This window comes from Anguilla rostrata, chromosome 2, assembly GCF_018555375.3.
Source record: "Anguilla rostrata isolate EN2019 chromosome 2, ASM1855537v3, whole genome shotgun sequence".
In the NCBI taxonomy this organism is placed as follows: Eukaryota; Metazoa; Chordata; class Actinopteri; order Anguilliformes; family Anguillidae; genus Anguilla; species Anguilla rostrata.
Window position 1 is genome coordinate 33,680,642 of NC_057934.1, and position 23,738 is coordinate 33,704,379.

At 51.8% G+C, this 23,738-nt stretch overlaps 1 long non-coding RNA gene across 1 annotated transcript in view; it reads right to left on the minus strand.

Moving 5' to 3' along the window:
* Nucleotides 1-23,738, minus strand: part of LOC135247840 (uncharacterized) — a 79,876-nt gene that overhangs the window by 14,185 nt on the left and 41,953 nt on the right. The window contains exon 3 of the long non-coding RNA XR_010328314.1: nucleotides 2,540-2,607. This is a non-coding gene — a long non-coding RNA (uncharacterized LOC135247840). The remainder of the gene's footprint in view (nucleotides 1-2,539; nucleotides 2,608-23,738) is intronic.

Below are 23,738 nucleotides of genomic sequence, written 5' to 3' on the forward strand. Positions count from 1 at the left end.
CAGGTGAAGCAACATGATCGTGTCAGTCAGACAGATCTGAAATACACTGACACACTGTCACTCTGTGTGATCTCGGTTTTAAATATGAGCAAAGATAACAGGGTAATTAAAATGACTTCATGGAGGGTGTACGCAGTCAGTCCATAAAATAAAGTTAAAGAAAGTGGAAAGATCTTAACGGTCTGATTTTAAAAATCTGCTCGGTAAAATAACATGGTTAGAATAGTGGTACCCAGCTCCTGCCTCTCCTGCTTCAAACCACCTCCCCTATCCTCATACTGAACACCAGGATTCCAGTTCTGGGTCTTAGCATCAGATTTTACTGGAGCCACCGGTTTCAGTTAGCGCGAGGCTAACGCGTCGCTCACAGAACGCACGATTAAGGGAAACAGCAGCTTCAGGACCACGGCCCGCTCCGGCCCGCTTTCTGCGACTTCCCCCTAACGCGCCGCCCGTCGACCGCGCCTCGCCATCTGACGCGGGCGGTTTGGGAGCGACGGGCGGAGCGTTAGGGGGAACGGCGAAAAAAGCGATCAGTCGCTATTTAAGGAGGCCCCGCCCTACCCGCGGGAGAGGTCGTTCCGCTCGGGGATCTTAACGGCAGGTAATCGACCTTGGCGAGGCGAGGCGGCGCATTTGCATGGGGGGGGGGGGGGGGGCGTCGGCTCGCTGCAGCGCCGGGCTATTTAAATGGAATTTTCCAAATGAGGCACGGACGCCGACGGTGTACCTCTCTCTCTCTCTCCCCCCCACCCCCGCCACCCAGCCGCTTAATCCCCGTTTTATCTCCTTTTGCATAAACATGCCACTCTCTCCTCCTCCCCTCCCCCTCTCCTTCACTCCTCTCCTCTCCTCTCCTCTCCTCACACGGTACAGAGCAGAGGCCTGCCACAGTCCCAGCTGACCGGCGGAACAGAGCCATTTAAGGGCGTGAACCGCGCCCTCTCCAGAGACGGCTCCGTGTCGCAGACCAATGAGAGCGCAGAGGGGGTTGGGGGGGTGGGGGGTGGGGGGGTGAAGGACGGAAAAACGCAAGCGAGTATGCAAATGGGCTCCTTTGCATAATACCGGCTACGGCAGGACGCGGATGGCGCGTGTGATGTGCGGCTGAGGCACGGGCCTGGCCTGAAATCTTCCTCCTGAGCTCTGGAGAGGGGAAGCAGCGCTGTGTGTGTGTAGCCCAGGCATTCTCCCACTGCTGCCCCTCCTGATACGGAGCGAAAGCCTCCCGTGTAAGCGAGCGCTAATAGCACAGGAGCGAGCGTTTGAGGTCTCAGTCTACTGACGTCCGACGGGGACCGCGAAGCGGTGTCCTGCAGCGGAGCATTCTGGGAAAAGAAGGGTGGGTGACACCTCTGAAGAGGAAATGCGCTCATTTCCATGAACACCTCTCAAGTCCCCTTCTGACGTGCCATCCATTTCAAATGAGAGCTGTCGTCAGGAGGTCAAAAAAAAAAACCCAGTAGGGCTCCTTCAGGTCAGATTTAGCTTCGATAAACGCTTCGAACGCAGCGGCGAGCCATGCCGCTTCACAGCGGCGATTTCCATATTCTCACACTTGAAGGCTCAGGCGTGAGGTAGGTTAACGACCTCGGGACCGCTGGACTGCGGTTGCCGCCTGACCGATTGGCTGAGCTCCCCGGAGCAGGGTCGTTAGCATGCGGCGCGATTGGCTGAGCTCCCCGGAGCAGGGTCGTTAGCATGCGCCACGATTGGCCGAGCCGCCGAAAGCTGACTCAGCTCTCGCACCTGGAGCCCTCCCCGCCTGCGGAGCCCCTCTGTCTGGGCGGAGGAGATACCGGGGGCCCGGGGCCCGGAGCCCAGACGCCACGCGGCGCAGACCGCCGGGCTTCCTGTCCGCAGGGGAGCTCAGCTCCCCCTCTCTCCAGCTCCTAGTCCAGATTATACCACCAGCTGGAATTAACTGGTCATGCCCAGATTATGCACTTTACAGTCGAGTGTTCCCTGCTCGTTTTTTAATCTCATGTCTGTTAAGTGTCTGTACTTTTATGGCTGTGGTGTAAAATGTGGTCTGTGTTGTTTTAACCTTTTGTATGCCTGCCTGCAAAGCTAATTTCCCTCCGGGGACAATAAAAGTATTGATTGATTGATTGATTGATTAAAGGGAGGAGCGATTACCATCCCCCTTTCCCCCCCGACTAAATAAACTAAATGGCTAAAGAGCAACACGGGCTCGAAACAGCTGGGCTCATAAAGCAAACTTTACATGAACCGGGTCGCTGAGGCAGCGTGTGCCGGTGTGCGTGCGGCAGGGTGACCTCACCCCCGCGACAGAGGAACGCGGAGCGTGAGCACGGCATGTGTGGCAGCTACCAGGGCAAAAGCGCTACGCTCGCACGCGCACCTGTGATGTCATAATGGGCGGGATAATGCCGCAGGAAAATTCACAGGAGCGCTCTTGAGAACTGTGCGTTGATTGGCCGGTCACTACGGACGGGGGTAGGGGGGCAGCCAATGGCGTTGCTCAGGTGCGGGGGGGACGGCGGGTTCTCGCGGCAGCCGGGGGGGGGGGCCTTACCGTGGGTTCTGGGCTGGGTTGCAGACAGCAGGGCGCTCTTCCTCTTCCCTCCATGCAACAGCAGTGAGCTGGAAAGACAGAGCAGAGCACAATCGCTGTAACTGTGTTCGGTACAACCGTCGCTGCGTTGAGTACCAAGCAGTGTAACTGCACTGAGTACAACTGCTAACGCACAAAGTACCATACAAGAGGCCAAAACCGGGCTTCGTTCTGGAAGCTCGCTTCCCGGTCTTGTCGAGAGACGTTGCCCAATAGCAACAGTGCGGTTGGCTACAGTATCGGCATTTCAGCCACCCATGTAAGCCAATGGTAACAACACGGTCAAAATATGCAGTCAATCATTTTTTCCCCCACAAGAAAGTGTAGTCCCAATCTCCTTTGTCTAATGTTTCCCCGTGTGCCAATTTGCAAAGTTATTGTGTTATTTGGACGATCATTTTTATAGAGGAATATTTTGTGGAGGAATCGGGGACAGGATTGCGTCGCTGCTAGACACAGGCTTAGTGGACGACCCGAACGCAGCCAGACGTCGTGCCCATATAAGGGTCCCCCCTTTTGTCCCCCAGAATCTGGCTCCGATTTGAACAACACAGCGGGATGAAAACTGCACTTCCGCGGTTTTTAAAAACACTTTTCACAAGCCCATGGGCTACGGCACAGACATTATAGACTGCAGAAGAAAAGTATCACAGTGTTACCATCTTCTGTGTAGCTGTTACTGTGTTGAGCACAGAAGAGTCACTGTGCGGAGTACAACAGTCACCGCGTTCAGTACAGCAGTGGCTCTGTGCGTCCCACAGTGGTCCTGACATTGTTCCCAACATAGCCACTTAAACGAAGAACCGCGATTGTAGAAGCTATGAATAAAATGCTTTCAGAAATCTCCAAGACCATCTTCATTGGTTCTAATTGTGCCCCTAAGGATTCTGCAAAAACGTGAAATAATGGCATTACAAAGTACAGCTTAAGCCAGAGAGCTTTAATTAGCAATTGATTATCAATTCACCCATTTTGGAAGTGCTCATTAACCGGAGGGACAATATCTTTCACTTTTTGTGCGATCAGGACAAGAACGATTACCACCGAAGAAAATGTGAGCCATTTGCAAGAGGAACACTGCCAATTTGCTCATGTCACTCTCATGCCCGTCTCAAGCAGAGAGAAGAGACTGTAATTAGGAACCAACCATAGAGATTTAGAGATTTATAACCACACGCTCTTTCCCTGCTTGAACAATATGACGCGAGGCAAGATGGATGCGGCTTTGTGCTCGTCAGCTGTGACAGCAGCAATCGTGCGAGTACTGAAAGAAGCCGGACTTAAGCCCAGAGGTTCTTCCAGCTTCCGCAGGGACAGCGGAGCATAAAATTACAAACCCGGTGATAGAGAGGGGCAGGGCGATGGGACGTCTTTGGCCCGCTTCCCTAGAGCGAGTCCGGAGCGCAGAGCCGACCGGGGATGTCGCTGTCAGCGTCGCTCACGCGGCTCGCTGGCCTCCCAGTGAGCGGAGCGGAGCAGAGCACAGCGCTCGCCTCAGACTTCTCTCGTTTCCACGTGAGGGCCGAGCGCCGCGCCAGGCGTAGCAAACGGGCAGGAAGCGAGGCTTCAGCCTGAGGCGGTTCTTCTGCCGCGGCCTCCGAGCGCCGAAACGCTCGGGCTGCGCCGGCGCTCCAGCGCCCCGCTCCCTCCCTGGCGCCGGAAGCGCTCCGCCGGCGGCCCGCAATCGGGGGCCTTGATTGGCTGTCTATCTCTTTGTTATGAGGCATTATTTATGCGTACCAAATATTACACTTTGTTTACGATTGTTGAAACAGGTCAGATTTTAAATAAATAAATAAATAATTAATTAATTAATTAATTAATTAAATAAACAAATAAACAAAAAATTAATTAATTAATTAATTAATTAATTAATTAATTAATTAATTAATTAATTAAAAATCTGACCCGTTTCAACAATCGTAAACAAAATGTAATATTTGGTACGTATAAATAATGCATCATAACAAAGAGATAGACAGCCAGTCACTTCTTCACACAGTAAAATCAATACCAGTGACTTATCTGTTATTTTATGCAGGGTTCTTAGGCTCGCCCCATGAATATTGATGTAGAATAATAAACACCTCGCCACATTTCTACATTATGTGTTTTTAATTAATGAGCATCTGAATACTGATCCCAAGATCAAGATATCAGCGTCTATTTTTTTAAATTATTTGATCATATCAATAATTTATTAATAAAACTTGATAACAGAAATGTTATCTGGACCATATGTTGAGGATGCTCATTTTCACTTCTCTCTCTTACTTTGAATGGCGTCGACTGCCGAGCGTAATATATTTTCACAATATTTGTGATAAACAGTGTTCCTAGACAAAATAGCTGCATTTCAAAAATACACGCGTTCCCCTTGGCTGTTTTGTTTTCACAACGACTTAGCTGGAGGTCGACTTGGAGAGCGAGTAAGTTCCTCAGAAATTCCCGGAAAAGCCTCCCTGGCAGGACAAAGAGAGCACAGCAGACCGCAGAGACATCTGGAAAATCACCAGTCAAGCAGGCACCGCAAACGTGAAACGGACAAAAACAGGACTGCACACACACACAGTTATGGGGTTTGTTCAATGGTGGACCAGGTCAGGTTACTTTATTTGTACCCGTAGGTAGATTTGGTAAAAAAAAAAAAAAACCTTTAAAACATGTATAAAACACCAATGTTACATTATCAATGTTACATCAATGACATCAATGTTACATCAATTCCACAATAGGTCACAAGGTTAAAAAAGGCAGGATCAAAGAGGTGATCACCAGTTCTAACCACTCTGGGAGCATGTGGATGCCACACAAAGGCACTTTCCTCATTCTTTGATATTGATCTTCCTGTGTCAGCATAACCTTACGCATGTTAGGAAGATGGAAATCTCAGACGTGGCCTTAAATGTCTAAAACCACCGTGGCAGAAGTTTGCAGTTCCGCCCAATTGCACCACGTGCCTCCAGCACCTCTTACTCTTTCTGCCCCACGGCATTCACCCATCTGATAGATTCCAATGTTCCAAAATAAATGCGCCAAGAACAGGTGGTTCCATTTTTTTTTGAAAAGCAGTCTACAAGCTCCTTCTATCCACACGCTGACTTCATTTCCGAAACTCACAAAACGAGCGATAAAAAGTCTCCATTTACAGTCCCGGCGAAGCCCCGTTGCTTCCGTGGGCCCATCTGAATCCGAGCTCCACGCTAACGACGTAAAGCATTAAAAGAGTGACGCCTCACACGTCCCCTCGCCTCTTCTGCACGGACAGACGACGTAAACGACAACAGGATTTTTGTCGGCAGGAAAGAGTTTTTGTTAATGAAAGTCTGGGGAGGAGGAGGGGGCCAGGGCTGGCAGGGAGCAGGAGCAGGAGCAGGAGCAGGAGCAGGAGCAGGAGCAGGAGCAGGAGCAGGAGCAGGAGCAGGAGCAGGAGCAGGAGCAGGAGCAGGAGCAGAGAGGAGGCCTCGCGCGTGAAGCGCGCCTCCCCAGCTCCAGCTGCTCCCCCTCCTTTCCGCGGTGTCGGGTTCTCAAAGGCCGCGGCCGGATAGCGCCGCGCGTCGACGCTCCGGTGCCCGCGGGTCCCCGGCTCGTGTTGGCGAGCGCCTCCCTGGGGAACGCGGCGGGCCGGCAGCAGCGGCCTGGAAGCCGGGAGGGGGAGACGGCGGCGGGTCCGGCGCGCGGTCAGGTGGGCAGGCGACGCGCGCTGCGCTAGCTTCGGTTTCTCCGCTAGCCGCTCCGCTGGGGGCTTTCTGACCTTGACCGCGTTTCTATTTCTGACAGAGGAAACGGCGCGTCCGCGACCTCGACGTCCGCGCAAGGGCGTCGGAATCCGTCTGCCTCCGGACACCGCGCCCGTATCCACCGGCCTATCAAATAATCGGGTTACGGTACACCGCGACAGAATTAGAACCAGAGACAGAGAGGGGGAGGGAAAGGACACCAATCAATACAGCGCTAGAGCTGAACCATTAAGCAGGGAAGACACAAGAGAAACGAATGCTATAGGCCAGAGGAACAATGGACAACCTCATACTGTTCCAGCCAAAGACTTCAACCATGTGGAGTGGTCAACTCCATTTATGTTACCACTGAAGATGACAAAGAATTAAGCTCTGGCCCGAGTGAGTCGCAGGTATTGGAAATGACAATTCCAACTGTTGCAGTGCAACATCCAAAGTGATATTGACTCCGTTTCAATGAGGTTCTTGCACGTCTCTCGATTACAGAGCTTCCGACGGCCCCGGAGTCGCCTCCATTTCGCCGAAAGGGTCTCGGGGGAAAAAGGCGGGACCGAGATGAATCGGTCAGACGTGCGCAATGAATCATGCGTTCAGTCTGGGGCGCTGCGTTACTTTTTTCAGACTCTCTCCTTGAAAAACGTCCAAGCGCAGTAATTCTTCGAGATCCTTCCCGGCTCATCCGTCACTCCTCGATCGTCTCCGCACATGTTCCCGTTGAGTTTTTTGTCCTTCTCTCCGAGTCCCTTCGCTTCGCTCGTTAATAACAGCGCGTTCGCTCCAGAGCGGGGAGGCGCAGAGGAGCGCCAGCACACACCGTGAGCAGCGTCCTAATTGATAATCGGTTTTACCCGAGCTCTCTGCTTTTTCCTAGTTCAGTAATGAATCCTTAAGCTTGTGCGGTTGTTGTTTTTTTTTGCCATTTTATTTTTCTCTCCAGATTCTTTGTTTCGGGCTTCGCTGCCTTTCTGTCGACGGAAATCCTCTTGAGAATAAGACGGCCTTGCGATGTGTCACCTCGCCTTTTTAAGGGGATTTGCTACAGAGAAACAGGCGTCAGGTACGGAGATAATCAGAACTTTGGCAGGCTGGGCAGGAGCGGTTAAGAGCTTGTGTCAGAGTATAGTCACTGACATCCTCTGCCAAGTGGAGGAACGCTGTCCCTGCATCAATAGGCGAAACCAAGACAGCTCAAAACAATACATGGGGTGCTTATTAAAAAGAAATTTACACAGAAATGGATCTAGTACAATCACAGCAAAGATGACGCCTTTGGCAACTGAAAATATTCAAAGGTCACATTACGAATGCATATTCTAAACAAACAACTGTCACTTTAACAACAAATGCTAAGTGCTCTTTACAACGTTTAGACATTTGAGTCTTGAATTAACTCTGAGACGGTCGGTCCCAGTTTCGTAAATTTGTTCTTTATTTTAAGTCCACTTATTAAGTACTCTGTCCCTCCCAAGAACAAATCCTTCCCCCTCATGTGTGCATACCTCGTCTGAGCTACAGGACTGAGTGGACCCAAACATTATTTCTGGAACTGTTCACTCTTTACCGTCAACATTTAAAAGCAAAGTGTCAAACAGAGGTCCTGCAATAGCTAAATTGAAATGTCAAGCGCTTGCTTGCAACTGAAAGCCATAGAAATTAAAAGCCAGGTTCCATGAAAGATGAGTCATGCGGTTGTTATTAGTCAATTAAAATGAGTTAGATTTGTAAATACCAGACTCTATGACAGATATCTAATACACACACTACACTGCCCAGAAACCCTTGTTTCTAATGCTCACCTATACGAACCCTTCCGCACAAGTGTCTAATCAGTACATGCCTGCTCCATTTTGTTCCATGGGGCCTGACCCCCATTACTGCTGTTCTGGGGAGGAACGTCTAAGTGGTGGAATTCAGGAGGTAATGGCAGCACTTGCTATCCCACCCTGTAATCTGAAAGGGCTTATCTTCTGAGAAGGTAAAGACGATTCTGATGCGGCCGAGTGAACAAGGTGGGCTGAACTAATCTCCTCTTCTGAGACTCCATCTCGTTTCTATCTGACCGCCTCCTCGATCCACGTGGAGTGTCTGTCAGGGAAACTCAGGGTCTGAAGCGGAGGTGTGGCTTTTTCTGGTTAACACATGTGCGAATGCCTGTGTATTATCAGCTACATTCATTTTGCCACAGTGAAGTATTCACTCCATTGTTCACCTGCCTTTGGAGCCAAGGTCTACCAGACGACTGAGTACTACTGAGTCTGAGCTCCACCAGAAGTCTGAGCTCTAACAGGAGTCTGAGCTCCATCAGGAGTCTGAGCTCCATCAGGAGTCTGAGCTCTAACAGGAGACTGAGCTCTAACAGGAGTCTGAGCTCCACCAGGAGTCTGAGCTCCACCAGGAGTCTGAGCTCCACCAGGAGTCTGAGCTCCACCAGGAGACTGAGCTCCACCAGGAGTCTGAGCTCCACCAGGAGTCTGAGCTCCACCAGGAGTCTGAGCTCCACCAGGAGTCTGAGCTCCACCAGGAGTCTGAGCCCTACCAGGAGTCTGAGCTCCACCAGAAGACTGAGCTCTACCAGGAGTCTGAGCTCCACCAGAAGACTGAGCTCCACCAGGAGACTGAGCTCTACCAGGAGACTGAGCTCCACCAGAAGACTGAGCTCCACCAGGAGTCTGAGCCCTACCAGGAGTCTGAGCTCTAACAGGAGACTGAGCTCTGTCAGGAGTCTGAGCTCTACCAGGAGACTGAGCTCCACCAGAAGACTGAGCTCCACCAGGAGTCTGAGCCCTACCAGGAGTCTGAGCTCTAACAGGAGCCCAAGCTCTGGGTTGCATCTAAGGACGAAGCTCCTGCACAGTTGGTTTCAAAGCGGCGCACTGCCATTTTAATCCAGCATGAGATCTGTGACAATGTCAGATTCCATTACGCTCGTCAGCACTGTTCAAACGCACCCTTTGAGCAACCGAGCGGAACAAAAGAACGAACGCACAGTTCTACCGGCACATTGAGGAAGCTGTCGAAAGTAGCGCAAACAGAGCTAGCGCACAAATCACAGGAGCGAGACTTTGCTTTTGTATAAGCAGGCTAAAAGGAAGGAGCAGTAAAGTGCACCTTGACACAGCTGGGCATGCTCCATTTACTTAAGCAAACTCCCCCACATTTAAACATGCTAAACGTTCAGTGTAGTGGAAGAAAAGCAGAAGAATCAAACGACCTCCCATTAAATCTGCTCTGGTGTAAACCTGGACATTCTGCATAAATTTATATGGTGGTGACTTAATGGCACAAAACCTTTTTTTTTTTTTTGCTTTGATGTGTGATTTGCTTCAACCCCCACAGCTGTTCTTTGATGAAGCAAAGCCGAAGGACAGGATATCCTGCAGAAAGGGCTTCTCCTTCATTCAGCTAGCTGTCTGAACAGTCCGCGGGAATGAAACGGTCAGGAAAATAAACATGGACGGCACACGTTCGGCACCGGCGCTCCTCCTTTCTAATGGCAACCGTTTCAGTCAGGAGCAACGCTTGCGATGCGTGGGAAACGCTGGCAGGCTGCAGGTTAACGTGGTCGCGGTAAAACTCTGCGTCACGGCTGTGTCTGCAAGTGCAAAAACAGCCCAGTTCGAACATGAACACCCCCCTCCCCCCCCACCGCGGACGGTGTGCAAGCCTCCACATTGGCCGGCCTCCACAGAGAAAAGGGGTAGCAAAGAGGGCCAATTATTCAGCCATCAAAATAGGCCGTTTAAGGAGCGACCAACTTTCCTTTCAGGTAGTGCCTCAGTCGCAAAGCACGTGCCAGCCATCAAAATGAACGGCAGTCCTTTTTGGAGGGAAGAGCGCAAGGTCCGTGCGCCAAGAAGCACCTGCGCTCAAATTTTTTTTTAAAGGCCAAACGCAGAATTTCTTCCCTTGACACCGTTTGGCCTTCGCTCTCTTTGAGCGGAGGACCAGCCGACCAGCTCAAGAGGTCTGAATGAGTTTTTGGCCTCTGACTTCACAGCGGTGGAAAGCGCTCGCGTGTCACGGATGAAATCTGGAGCCGCTCAGGCGAACGAGCGGCTGGGCCGGGCGAGGGCCTTAATCTCTGGCCAGTGTGCTGCAGCGCTCCATTCCGATTCCCATCAGGGGAGGGGCTGACCACGGTGCCCTCCCCTCTGACCGATGGCGAGGGGCGAGACCTGAGGAGGAGATGGACCCGACGTCTGCTCTCCTCCGAATGCCTGCTCTCGTCCTTTAGGGTTGGTCGCTCGCGCCCGCTGCATCGGGTGCTGGGAGCCCAGCCTCATGCAGGAGAGACAGGGGGGGGAGGCTGCCGGGCTGCGTGTCCAGCAGACCCGTGCGTTCCCCGTACGCGGTCGTGCGTTCTACGGTCCGGAATGGAGTCTGGACCGTACCGGCGCTAACCGTGACTCACAAAGAGCGGCGCAGACGGACGGTCGCGGTCAGCACGGCACGCGCGCTGCCTCGCTCCTCAAGAGGGATGCACACATTTTGAGGACGTGTCAGTTAGCATGCGCCCCGCCCTCCCCCCCCCAAATCAACAAGGAATGCTGAAGTGACTGGGAATTCCAGATGGGCAGAAAAAAGACAAGAGAAACAAATATGGCGGATGAAAAGACACTCTGAAACACGCATGTACAATCGCTTATTGTGAATGGGCCTCGGAGATGCTCACAGGACAAAGCAACTAGAGCCCAACCACCCAACCCCACACCCCCCACAATACCCTTCCACTGCATCACGGCAAACTGAGGACCGCCGGCAAGTCCGCGACTCGGCGCGACACCTTCACAGTCATGTGCTTTTCCTGGTACCCTAGCAGGACCGTGTCATCATCACGCCGTATCCACAAAAGGCCGTTAGGAACAGACCCAACCGGCACACTGAGACTGGAGCCTAACTGCTTTTTTTTTTTTTTTTGCGTGCGGCGTGTGACGAGCCGGAGGAGCTCGCCCCTTGCGACCGGCGGCTCAGACGCTTCGGCTGACGAGGCGGTGAGAGAGGCGAGGCTCGGGACGCGCAAAACACCCGGGCCCGCGAGAAAGCCGCTCAGCCTCCGCCATTTTAACCCCACGTTAACGGGCACTCAAAGCCTCTGGGCTCTTTCACGCCGCTGAGCGCGGGCGGCAGACGCGCCCAACAGCACCCGCCTCTCGCGTCCGGAAATTTGGCGGATGGCGCCGACGCGTTTTTCCCTGAGCCTGGCGACCGGGGCGCGGCGTGAGGGTCGGGCCTTTTCGCCGGCGGGGACGAGACGGGCGCGGTCGCCCGTGATACGAGCCGCCGTTGCTCTCGTCCCTTTTTGAGAAGGTCGCGGGGGACAGATCCGAGTCTGCAGGGCCCCGCTCAGGGCAGGGCGAGCGAGACGGATGCTGCAGCTGTGCGAATAGCTTAGGCTCTGTTGCCCCCTTCAGACAGCCTCTGTCAGCATCGCCAACAACCGCACAAACTGAGAGAGCGAGAGAGAGAGCGGGGGGGGAGAGAGAGAGAGAGAGAGAGAGAGAGAGAGAGGAGAGAGTGGGGGGAAGAGAGAGAGAGAGAGAGCGTACTGGAGATCGAACTAGCAATAGTATACGGACGAGCAGCCCATCACAGTAACACTAGTGAATATGCAGCTTGACACAAACAACACCTTTAAAAATGCACAAATCTGAACTGATGAAACATACCCCGACGCATAAAATGACACTCAATCTCAGATAGAAACATCAGGCACTCAAGATGAACAGGGCGCCACCCCTGAGCCGGACTTCATCCTTTATTCTCTGGCACGCAGACGACACCCGCAGGGGATCTCCGGCCACCGAGCAGACCTCTGTCACCGGAGACGAGCTGCGGTCGAGAAAAACCGCCCTCGCCGTGCCAGCGGTGAGCCGGGTAGCGCTGTACTGACCAAACGCTGACCGGGGCGCGGCCCGGGGTCGGCGGGGGACACGCCTCCCAAGGGCCCCGTCCCCACCGCTCGCTTCAGCGCTACGCAGACGAGAGCAAACGGAGCCGCCAATTCTCCTCCCTCCGCCCGTTAACCGCTACCGCTAAACAAGCTGTCGCTGGCAGATGAACAGATTGCCTATCGGTCCTCTCTGTTTTCCTTTTCTCCTTATCTTCACGCTCGTGGCATGCCGGATGATAAAAGTTCAGCGTTCTGACTGCGGATACCGAGAAGGCCCCGGGGTTTCTCTTCCTGCGCCTGCTTCCTGTGAAGCGGACCCTTCAGGTGACCCCGAAATGTAGTGGCGGAGGCCGACGGCACGTGGTTGCAGTTTGCGTGGGTGCTGCGGAACGGCACGGGCAGTAAGGAGACGCTGCCGGTTAGCCCGTGCAGGCGTCACAGGCTAAGTGTGCCGGCAGCAGTGGGACCGCCCCCACCAGGCTGCAGTCAGCCCCAAGGGAGGGAGGAGTGGGGGGGGGGTGGGGTTGTTTCACAAAGAACAAAAATCTGGTTTTACCCAAGTGATTTTGTTTGAGTTAACGTGACCAGCCATGGTAGCATGTTTAGCTTCACAGGGACAGTTTGCGATTAGTGCTGCCGAAGGTGTTGCTGCGCTAATTTACATCCCTTTACAAGCTAAGTCTTTTACGTTGCCATGGCAATTCTTTTCCTCCTCCATGGGCTGAAGACAAGACACTGTATTGATTCAAAGGAAACAGATACCTTTGCTTAGCCTGCAATTTCACATAGCACGTAGTCTCACATATGACAAACAGAAGTGTGTGTCACATTTATATCAATTTAAGATGCATTTAAAAATGATTTTACATTAACTTATGACTTCATCAGTTAATTAAATCATTGAATTACGTAATTACAATTGATTTCATGTAATTCAATTACATTTAACAAAATTACAAATAAACATATTCCATCGAAAGAATTCGAGGAAGGTCTTTTCGTGGTGCCAGCCGGTCTCCAGGTTGCCCTGTTAAAGAGAAGCTGGTCAGGCAGAGGGACGAGGACGTTTTTACCGTGGCCTGTTTCCAGAAAGCAGGAGAAGGAGACTTGAGGTCTGGAAGCCACGCTGTAAACGTTCGGCCTCTGTAAAGGAGCGCAGCTGAAGGAGCGCGGCTGCAGCATGAAAACGGCCGAGTCACAGCAGCCGGGACTCGCCGGAGGGGGGGGGGGGCGGCGGCGCTGCGGTGACTCAGGTCTCTGTGTGAGGAGGAGACCGGCCAGCGTGACGCGCTGCACGCAGCTCAGCTAGCCAAGTGTGACGCTGGTAGCTTACACCCACATCACCCCAGACCAGGCTGTAGTCAGCCATTCCAGGAAATACGCACACCGTTACCAACACACACACACACACATGCAAATACACACATATACACAGGCACATACTGTATACATATACAACCACACACACACACACACACACATGCAAATACACACATATACACAGGCACATACTGTATACATATACAACCACACACACACACACACACACATGCAAATACACATATACACAGGCACATACTGTATACATATACAACCACACACACACACACACACATGCAAATACACACATATACACAGGCACATACTGTATACATATACAACCACACACACACACACACATGCAAATACACACACACACAGCACAACATGAAATACACACAACACACAGGCACATGCTGAATACACATATACAACACACACACACATCAAATACCACACACACACACACACACATGCAAATACACACATATACACAGGCACATACTGTATACATAAACCACACACACACACACACACACACACAAACAACACACATGACAAATACACACATATACACAGGCACATACTGTATACATATACAACCACACACACAACACACACAGCAATACACACAATACACAGGCACATACTGTATACATATACAACCACACACACACACACACACACACAGGCACATACTGCATACATATACAACCACACACACACACACACACATGCAAATACACACATATACACAGGCACATACTGCATACATATACAACCACACACACACACACACACATGCAAATACACACATATACACAGGCACATACTGTATACATATACAACCACACACACACACACACACACACACATGCAAATACACACATATACACAGGCACATACTGCATACATATACAACCACACACACACACACACACAACACACACAAACACACATTACAAGGCATACTGTAACATATACAACCACAGACACACACACACATGCAAATACACACGTATACACAGGCACATACTGTATACATATACAACCGCGCACACACACACACACACGTAAATACACACATATACAACTGCACATATACATGCACAACCACACAACCACACACGCATGCAAATACACATTTATACACAGGCACATACTGTATACATATACAACCACACACACATACACACACAAAAATATATACAGGCACAAATGCATGCACAATCTCTCTCACACACACACACACACACACACACAGGCACGCATACATGCACAATCACGCACAAGCACACACCCAACCACACACACAAAAGCAAGCATTCTGTAAAGTTCCGTATAGCTTGGGCTTAGAAACACTCATCGGCTTTCAAGACTCTCTCTCCTCATCACTGCAGAGTGCGCGCAGACTGCCGTTTGACTGGCAGGAGAAGCCAAGCGGACCGGGACTTCACGCAGCTTCCACTGGAAGACCTCCCCCCCCCCTTGCTGCATCACGGAAGTGAGGTGCGGGAGTCCCAGGCTTGCAACTTCCTTTACGCTCTGATGGAACATTCAGTTTCTGGAGCATCAGATCTGACAAACGAAACCTGAAGTGCACCATGTCTCTACAGTCACCTTCATACAGACAGGGCAATGAAATTAAGAGTGCACCTTAATGGAATACATTCTGATTTAGAGGGCAATGACATCACCTTTACTTTTCAATATAAATATGGTCAGCAACCATGGCACAGTCAGTAACAACAGTAAGGGGAATACATTTTTTGAAATAACCGCTGTGAAATAATCACTTCTGGTGAATTATAAGGGGAAATTAATACTGATTACTGATCAGTAAGGCTAGGTTTTCGTCACCGTAAATATCGGCTGATGTTGCGGAGCAGTCACGGCAAATACTCCAAAAACTGAAAAAAAATGTTACTTTATTAAATTGACGAATAGATCTCATGTGCAGTAGTGGGAAACCATTTAAATGATATGCAAACTTAAGAAATAGCAACAGCAAGAAATGCTTGAAGTTTCAAAAACAAAACCAACAAGCGGCGTGCTTTCTTGCCTTCAAGTTAACAAAACGTTGTTATAAATGGAGCGCGCTCAAATCGCACTGCTGATAAAATGCAGGCAGGCAGCCGTGCGTCCATTTTTACTTCTTTGAAGTTTGTTTTGGTACAATGTGGTGTACACTGTGAGGTTTGAGTCTTTGATGAGCGCCTGTTGTCACTCGTATTGCCGCAACGGGATCGACACCGTTGACAGGGGCCGCCAAACATCAGATTGCAACAGCTGACAAGCACGAGAATCTTGATCGCTGAACATTCCAGAATCTGTATACACTGTCGCGCTTTGTTTGCTAAAATGTATAGGCCTAGAATATCCAAATGACACCGTAGGCTACGTTAAGGTTGACAGTTGCTGTCTAAAACTGCCAAAAACTCATGGAAAGCACTATAAAACGGAGGAAATTGTGGAAACGGCTAAAGAAAACGTGTAGTCCCCTGTAACTTCCACGACAAACACCCAGCCAGACCAGCGTATTCAATCACATTATGAAATCCCCATCTTCCCCATTCTACAAAATTATTTTTCTCATCATCATGCTATATTATCGGGGCCATTATTTGGCCTGCTTTGTAATATTATCCCCCCGGTAAATTACACCCTTGGTTCTTGCGCATAGGACCGTTCCATGACCTTTGCAAACTGTGCGCGTTTGTGTGTGTATGTGACATCTGCTCTTCGGGGCGAGGGGGGGCGGGGCGGCGGAGGGGGGGGGGGAAGCGATGGCGGTGCGGGCAGCGCTCCCCTGCCGAGGGTGTGGAGACGAGGACAGGGGGGGACAGAGCGCTCTCTCCCGGCAGGCGCGGCGTCCTCCCGGCCCCGGGACGCTGCGCGGTGCGTCGTGGGTTATTAATGGAGGCCGCGGTTGATCGGGGCCCCGCCTCCTCCTCAGCCGCCTCCCGCCCCCGCGGTGAGGGAGCACGGCCGTCTGCCCGGGGCCAGGGGTCTCCCAGGGTGCCCCTGCGCGGGGGGGGCGGGGGGGGGCGCAATTACCTGTGGGGCGGAGGTCATTACTGCGCAAAGCGCCCCCGTTCACAGGGAGCCACTGCGTCAGGAGCGATGAGAATTAATCCGCCACTCTACCGCACTCCCGCCCCCGTCCCCCGCCCCGATAGCCAAAACACTTGTCCCTGTCGACAGTTGGGCACCGTCTGTGACACTCAGGCAACGAAACGACCTGTTGACGCCGAGAGGATGAGACGCTTCGACCGCTTCTCTCGAAAAGTCACGGGAGGAAAACAAAAAAACGAATCCCCCTCTCCACCGTCTCGTTGCTGTTTTGTTTCTCTCCGGTTACAGCAGAGCGGTTTTAATTGGCTGCTTTACATACCGAATCCCTTCCTCTGAACGTCCCTGCCCTCACTCCCGATGCGAAGGGGGGAGGGAACTGGGCCCGTTTAACCGAGCAGACGTACAGAACAACCTGAGCAAACGTTAAGACTTCGTCTTTTCCCAGTGATGCGAAATACAAACCCCTTACTTCTGACAGTTAACATACAGTTAACATCCAGCAAGACAGCCCCCTAGAAATGCGTTCAGATTTACACGTTTGGCAAACGCGAGGCAGGGGAGAATTATAAACGAGGAGGCAGACCACTGCATGACTGCGTTATGAATTTGTGACAGCCTTATGGCACTTTTACTGTGCGCGCGCATGTAATATATCATCAGAGCTTCCACTGCGGCTAAGTGAATTCAGATGGCCAGACGTGTTACCGTCGATTACCACCAATTACCATCAGGACGGAAAGACAAAAGGGCTCTTACTTTCAGGATGCTTTCACGGCTCTATATAAATCCTTTAGTGAAAAACAGCCTACATGCTGCTCACCGAAATGACTCCGGTACTGATCCACACTCATCCCCCACAATTCCCCCGACTCCCTGAGGGGGGGAGAATGAGAAACACATGGGGGAGTGTTTCTATGTGCAGTTGTGGCTGGATTCAAAATGGAACCAATGGAACAATTTCAGGTCCTACCTGCACAGTACCTAAAGTTGTGCCATCCAGTCAACAAAAGTCTGTAGTTACCTGAGTGTGTAGGTCGAATGGATGGACAATGACAGAGTAGGATTTTTTCAGTGGACTTCACAAAATCTGGTGTGAACCTTCAGTAGGGAAGATGTGAAGGGGCCCAAACCGTTCCGCTAGCTTAGCTACATGTGCGGCAGCTTATCTTAATTAGCGCAGGTGGTGAGACCAGCCACTGCGCCGTCCTGAAGCCGTCCCCCTCTCTCCCCGTCCGGACTTTTTGGTCACGCAAACCGACCCGACGAACGAGCGGCGTCTTCGGTGGCCGCGCGTCGGAGCGCGCGGGGCTGGAAACGAAAAACCGCTCGGCCGTTTCCGTGCGCTTTCACTTCCTGCCGGAGCAAAGTATTCTCCGCACGAAGAAACACCGCCGCTGCTTCCTAACAGCATCTGTTAATGAAGCGGCGGCCGACGGACACGTGTCCGTCTGGGTCGGGTCCTTCCCTCAGACCTCGCGACGAGCGCCGCGGCGACCAGATGGGATTGGCTTCTCCGTGCTGGAGGAAACTGCGCAATTAAGCATTTTTGAGTTCGGCCACGAGAGAGTGCCGGCGGAGAAGATGAACGGAAAAGCCGCGAGTAAAGCCGGTTCTTCAGCGCGGCGCTTTTTGGCGGTCGGTCGTTTAATCCGCCCCACCGCTTGGCGCGCGCTTGGCTAGCTCCGTACGGCAGACCGCACGTGTGTCGGACGCCTCGCTGACCAGATTTCTGCTCTCTTCTCATCAACCGGCCATAACAGAGTCTGGCGAGAAGTGCGCCCGGTATATTACATTCTTTATTTATATTTGTTTCCCCTGAAGTGATGCGATTTCCTTCTGCTCTCGAAAATCTGTTCATGTTCCCCTCCCCTCGGTGTGCTAGGGCGTCCGTTCAGCATCTTGTGTTAAGCCAGGGACCCACAGACCCGAGGAGCTCGCTCGCTCGCTGGCTCGGACGGAGATGAAGCCATCTTTATTCGGCGTCCTCGACAGATGGCGAAACGGGAGGCCGCGAGGACGCTTCGGACCAGAGGGCCGTGGATCTGACCGCAGGAGACGAGAAGTTCGGGGCCCACAGCACTGCTTCTAAACGCATCGTACGGAACATTCCTGAGTTCCGGTACTCTTTGACACCGAGTCATAGCCTTTTTTACTCCTAGGCTGGTCCCGCAGTTCCAGGTCATCACACCCGGAACAGTACGACATACCGAATGCCTTACGAATGACTTAAGAGCACATCGCCTAGCAACCGCGCCGCAAGCATGGGTCTTCTTCCAGATACTGCCCGGATACAAGCGTCCACCACGTGATGAATTACGATACTCGTAACACAAAGCAGGTCTGCAAAGCCGTGGTTAAGAGGGTTGGGAAAAACATGCTTGAGGGCCAATGGCGGCGTAGGCTAGTCCCCGAGGCTAAGGCTGGGTCAACCCCTCCAGACCACTTCAACTCTGGTCTCGGCAGAGGACAGAGGAACAGCACTTGGACACCAGCGATGAGAACCCGCCGGAAGAACTCTTGATCTGATTGTGTCTTACACTTATCCGAAGCGGTGACATCACGTCCCTCCTTTAACGTGTAATTTAGCTCCCAGTGCTTCTTCAAGTCTCATTAACGGTAAAGCTGTTTACACTTTTCTGCAGCTTCACAAATATTCAACTTTGTTTTTCCATCCCCAGATAATGTTTAGCTGGGATTCACTCTGGCGTCGGTGGCTGTCTTGCTTGTTTACAAGAACGTGGGAGGACGACAAAGTTAAATACAAAACAAAAACATTACGAGGAAATTGAAAAAGTTCTACATTCTGAGAGGAAGCAGGGGGTAAAAATCTTGCCTCCCATGTGCCAATAGGGAAATTTTGCAGGGTTTAAAAATGAAAAAAAAAAAAAAGAATCATTCCGCTGAAGTCAATCTTGTCTTCTTCGCCACCCCCGCTGTTGCCACAGAACCTGTTCCCGTCTACTACATCACCCAGCCCGGAGCAAGTTCTGTCTGCTTCCTCACAGAAGTGAAATATTCTGCAACATACAGTAAAAACACGGACAACACATTTCACAGCAATGTAGTTGTAGTTGTATGTTTATCCATTTATTGCAAAGGTGCTGACATACACTTTCTGATTCTGATAATATATTTCATTTCCATATATTGGCAGTATTTTCCATGTTTCCTAAGCCGTTGCTTGGTGATTTTTTTTTTTTTACCTAAAAGGGAGAGAGAGTCCATTCGGCGTCCTGACACACGATAAGCTGACCCGTGAACCGTAAGCTGTGCCGTTCAGCCGGCCGTAGCTGCCACGGAAACAGCGGCGCGCGACACGCGTCTGTTCGTAATGACCTTACCCGAGCGCCGCGGCGCCAAACCACGCGCGCGCAACAGACTAGCCGCGTCCTCCGGCTGCGTTAAAAACGATAAGGCCCGTTAGAGGCTCAGCCGTCGCCCAGGTGAAAGGAGACAAAGGCGTGGCTGTCCGAGAGCGCGACGGATTTAAAAAGGCGCGCGCTGCAGACCGATTCGGCGCCGATTACCGTTATCTTTCCGCGGCGGGCCACGGACGGGCCTTCGCCGATCGAGCTTAATTGGCTCTCCCGCGTCATTCCCGAGCAAATCGAGTTTAAACGAGAGACTTCTGACGGAGCTCTATTAGAAAGGCTGAGATGTCGAAGGCTAACGACGCTCGCGCCGGCGACGGACAAGATAAGGCCGCACCCCCTCACATCTGCTCAGCCTACGCTAGCCCCTCGGCCGCTGGCTAAAGCCACACGAGAACGATGAAATTTAATGACCTAAACAGAAGGGAGGGACGCGAGCTGACATCGCTATTATTTACCTCGTAATGGCGCCGGCCCGTGCGCCATCTGTGAAACCAGAGACGGGAACCTTTCTCCAAAAATACCACTTAATTCTTCAAAAATCCTGAACCAGCGAGTACACTGATGCGTCTCCAACTCTCACACCGCCACGTGCCTGCACTTAACAGGCTCAGGTTAACTCAACACGGAATCAGATTCAGGAGTTCATACACAACACACAGGCACAATCACATCGCTTACAAATTGAATGGTTTCCTATGAGCGGCTACTGGTTTTATAAATTACCTTGAATTGAGGATCCAATATACAGCCATTCCACACTTAACATTCATCTAATACGTAAAATACCTTTTACCACATTACCCCAGCATTTTCCAATCAGTACCATCAACAGCATAGTAATGAAATTTAAAAACAAGTGAAGTCATCACACTATGGTGTCAGTAGTGGGACCGCTGCCTCGACAGAAGGGTCTTTTTCTCAGACGGCCCGTGTTGAGCGTCTGAAGAACAAGCCTGGCCACCGGGTGTGCCGTTGCATACCGTTACATCTCCAAATATTTGGTGACACTCCCAAGACACAATCGCCGGTCGCGAAATTCCGGTTTTCCCCGGTGTTTTGCCAACAAAGAGAGAGAGAGACATAGAGAGTTCATTGAACAAACACACATATGCAAATCGTCACCATTCCCTCACCCTGGGTTCTGAGGAAAAATAACAAACCACAATAAAGACAAAATAAACCAAATTCAGGGGGAGCTTTTTCGCCTTTCTGCACTGCAGCTGTCCAGCCAGGTTTTTTTTGGCTTTGTTTGCTCTCTCACTCTCTCTCTCTCTCTCTCAGAGTGCAGGTTCCTGTTCTCAGCCTCCCCCCATGGAGAGGGAGCACACCTTTAAGTCACATCCTGGGCTGATGTGCAGACGCAGGCCAGGTGCGGCTGCTCAGCTAGTAGACGTGGGCCCCAGGCCGCCGCGCGGGCCTACCTATTTTACTCAACCCCGTGAGATAAAAAACCAAAAGGTTTGGCCCAATTCATTTCATACAATTTAAATATTGCAAACGCGGGTCTTCTGAGAGGCACGGTCCATGCAGGCGCTCACTGCCAGCACAGGCTCTCTATGCGGCCTTTCCCACAGCAGACATGAAGCAGCCCAGCAGGTCACACTAACAGAAGCTGGGGGACGGCTCCACGCGTCACTCCCCCTACCCCTACGGCAGCGGCAAGCGCGAGGTCCCCCTCGGAAACTCCACCAGGGAGGGGGCGCCTCGTGGCGCAGCCCGTAGTGCGCTCTCCACATGCTCACCGCGAGCCGGGACGTCGGCGGTTCGAGTCCGACCGCCGACCTTTGTCGCATGCCACTCCCTCTCTCTCCTCCAAGTTCTTCCTGTCTCTCTACATTATCTAATAAAGCTGGAAAAGCCCCCCAAAAAAAACATTTAAAAAAAAAGTTAAGAAATTCCAGCGGGGGGGGTGTGAGGGGGCTGGTCCGCCCCGCAGAACGCAGGGGGGCGGTGCGAGGGGGGGAGGCCGCGGTGCGAGCGCTCTCCTCCCCTGGGCTTCCGCAGACCGCGCCACGCCCCAAAGCGCCGCCTTCACAGACCAAACCCTCCCCAGCGTGCGGCGCGTCACCCTCTCCCTCAGAGAGCGGGATTATAAGGTTGCTCTACATTAGAATGAAGGAGAAGCCCGTCTGTGATTAGACGTGCGGTACCGTAAAGTCGGCAACTCGCTGGGGTGGCCTCTCTTGCTGGCCTCGGCACTGCAGCAGAAGGGGGAGCAGGGGGGCGTGTCTACAGACACCGTCAGGCCCCCCAAACAATTATTCCTGGGGGGGGGGGGGGCGGGGGCAGAGCGCCTCCGCAATCCCATCAGCCCCTGAGTCACTGCGCGGCATGACAAGTCCAGACCACAGGCCACACAGGGAGCACTGAAACTGCAGAAGCAATCTTAGGCTCTCGGGCTGGTGAACGCCACCAGGAGCCCTGTCACATTTTCAGTGAGGGTGTGTGGTGAGAGTGCAATTGCGAGTGAGTGTGTGTGTGTGTGTGTGTGTGTGTGTTTGTGCGCATGTATGTGTCTGCCCATGATGTGTGGAAACCTGACACCAGCTCTCCTTACACCAGGGCTAAAATCTAAGGAGAAACATCAAAAGGACCACAGTACAAACACACTTTTGTATACAAAGCCGTCTGTAATCTCAGCTAAAGACAGGCCACCACTTAGGCTTCAGTTCATTTCATACCACCGCCCAAACAAATATGGTCGGCCGTGTATAAAACCTGACTGTTGTTGATGCTTTTGGATGTCCAACGCTGACCATCAAAACAATGCAGCGTGTAATTTCAGTGAGATTCATCCCACTCCAGCTCCCCTCTGGGTTCGATAAGTGCTCAGTCAGAAAGGAACAAGCCATTTTGCCAGTCAGAACTTTGTCAGCTCTTTCTTGCGGGGAATGGGTTGCAGTGAAGAATGCCACTGGCCCCCCTCTCTCTTCTCTCTCTCTCTCTCTCTCTTTCTCTCTCTCTCTCTCAGCAGCAGCGGGGTTTAATGGGCCTTTGCTTCCGGTCGATCTGTGCCCCACCCACTCTCTGCGCAGCCTCCACACCTGTAATTATTCGTCACCGTGGAAGAAACGGATAATTAAACCCCTCGAATGCTACCTACGTGCCCGCCCCTCTCTCTAAGCCCCCCCCCAATTACAAAACAGAGAGCGGCGGCGCAGAGCTAGCGGCGCTGCGTGTGGGAGAAGTGACCGGCTGCTGGGGGCATTCCCAGGCAAACCGGGGGCCTGAGCAGGCCGTTCACTGCTGCGGCTCCAGTGAGGCCGGGGTGGGGAAGGACGCAGCTTCGCTCTCTCCCGCAGGGCTCCATAAGCCCGAGCCCGAAGGCTGAGGTACGCGGATGGGCGTGTCCAGGCCACCTGTGAGCTGGTCATCTAAGGCTTTAACCCACCCGACGGCAACGAAGAGCGCAAAATGTTGCACAAACGTAACCAGTTGTAATGTAGCTACAGTGCTGTTAGAAAGCATTTGCCCCGTCCCGATTTTCTCGTTTGCTATTGTCACGCTGATGCTTCGTCAGGACAAATGTATATACAAAGGAAACCAACACACATTAAAAATTATATTCATGAAAGTATCAAGGTATCAAACTCTAGTCATATATCCATTCCCTATTAAAGTAATGCTCAAACTCAACTGCTTTGCACAAAATTTAGCAGCAATAACTGCAACCATACGCTTCCTACAATTTACTTACAATCAGTCCTTCAGATCACTATGGAGGAATTTTAGCCCATTCTTCTTGGCAGAACTGCTTTAAT